Consider the following 2,350-nt stretch of genomic DNA (forward strand, 5'->3'; position numbering starts at 1 on the left):
GAAAGCTAAGATCGTATGCATCATATATATCTATCTAGCCGTGTGGCCTCTTTGCTTGCATCATGACTGTATGACCGTGTGGCCTTGATTGTATTGCATTAAACCCTGATAGCCGTGTGGCTTACTTACTGATGCATTGATCATTACTTGATTGCTTGCTTGGCCGCATCATACATCACCTAGGCCGTGTGGCCTCATTGCACATCACCCCTATAGCCGTGTGGCTTGTTTATTAGGAATGCATTAACTCGATTGTTTACTTGGTCACACGATTTATTTTCTTATAAAGATTGAGTGATATATGATTACAGATGTCGAAAATCAGCAATCTAGATTATGCTGTCCTAAATCTCTTTGGAGATAATTATTTACAATGGGCATTAGACACAGAGATTGTCCTGAAATCAATGGGCCTCGGTGAATGTATCATTGAGGACAATAATGCAAGTGAAAGTAATAGATACAGGGCAATAATGATTACTCGCCAACCCCAAGCCAATGAGGCTGCAAAAAAAAAATCTAAAGAAAGCAACCACGTCCATCATGATAAACCATACGACTGTAACCGTGATGGATGGAAAGGACGTGGGCATAGCCAAACCACCTTATACGACCATGGACATAGGAATCACTATAACCGTGGTTGTGGACCCAGTTTTGGCCACGGTTAAGGGAGAGGAGGCTGTGGCATTTCTAAGCCGCCACACTCAACCAAGTCAGTGTGCCATAAGATATGTAATGGGGAATCATTAGGCTAAAACATATGATTGTCTAAAAAGAATAATGTTGATTTCGACTTCTGTGTTTGCTTTGCTTTTTGTCTGTGATTTTCTTGAATTAAGAACTTATATTATAAGATGAATGAATGATTTTAGATATGACTAAGAAAAAACCAATATATAAGGCAATGTTGCGGGTATAGTCAGTCAGATAAGGGCCTGCGACCAGTAAAGAATGTCCTAAAGGGCTACGGCTAGGCTAAGTACATTGGCGCCTAAAGAGGCTAAGTACATTAGTGCCTAAAAAGAGCACGCAGGCTTGAAAGATCTAATTCTCTATATCCACCTAAAGATGCCCATTGAGTTTATAAGATATAAGATAATGGTTTCCATATAGAAACAATGGGCAAAGGAAAGAAAGAGCGATCGAAACTATACATGCATTCTCTACTGATCTAGACTATTCAAAGAACAGTATGATAGAGGCAAAAGCCATGGTAACCAGATTGGTATACCCCAAGAAATTATACACTATATGGCATGACCGGATTAGCAATCCTGGTCTAAACTTGACGCAAAAGATTGATATTAAAAGGGCACACAGAGTTATCTCATAGTATCTCACGTTGTGTAACATGTACACAAGGGAAACTCATTAGGCTATAATGTCCCAAGCATCTGCAGATTATAGTATGATCATGAGGGGGAGTGAGGACAAACCCGTGGTCCATGACCATACTATAAACACGGATATAACAGCTTAATAACAGCTTGGCCGTATAGGCTATTACCTATAAGGTTCAGACTCTAAAGTCTATAAGCTTGGGGACATCACGAGTTTTACATGTATACAGACATATGTGTCGTCTAAGATGTAACCTCAGAAGAGGATTGGGAATATATGTTGGATAAGAGTATGACTTTCTCCCACGACTTCTAAGAGACCTTGAGCCAAATATGGGTGATCAGAAAGTGGACAGGTACACGGATTGCATGATCAATGAATTCGACTATCCAACATTAAAAGGAGAAAGCTATAAGCTGGTAAAGAGTAAAGAGTGATAAGAAACAGAATGGTATCAACCATCATTGTCTTGGCAAAAATCCGCGGATTAGAATTATAGACGTCCAAAGAAAGAAAAGATTATACATAGCTAGCTAATCGAGATGCCAGACACTGACCCGAAAAGAAAAGAAAAGAATGACCAAGTCATAACCAGCTTAGCATCAAACGAAATCTGATGTCCTAGAAAGAGACACAGTCAAGTTGCTACAGAGTCTATACAAGATAGACCAAAGTGTTCCATAAGATAAGGAACCTCAGAAAGAAAAAGAGAAAGGTGCATAGAATACAAATCCGAGGTCATAAGGAAACCAGACCAGACATTGAGAAAAGGCTGCGCAGCTAAACATCTACGGTACCAAACCATGTAGTTTGGGATGCCAAGCTACTAGGTAACAAAGGTCCTGGATAATGAAATCTCAAATCGATTAGATCATGTCTGGAACACAATGGAACCATATATAATTGTCGACAGATGAAGATATATTTGTACATAAGAGAGTAGCACTTGAACATAAAGATATAAACGAGGATCAGAACCCACGAAAGAGTACTCATAAAGAATAAA

This window comes from Brassica oleracea, chromosome C5, assembly GCF_000695525.1.
Source record: "Brassica oleracea var. oleracea cultivar TO1000 chromosome C5, BOL, whole genome shotgun sequence".
Lineage (NCBI taxonomy): Eukaryota > Viridiplantae > Streptophyta > Magnoliopsida > Brassicales > Brassicaceae > Brassica > Brassica oleracea.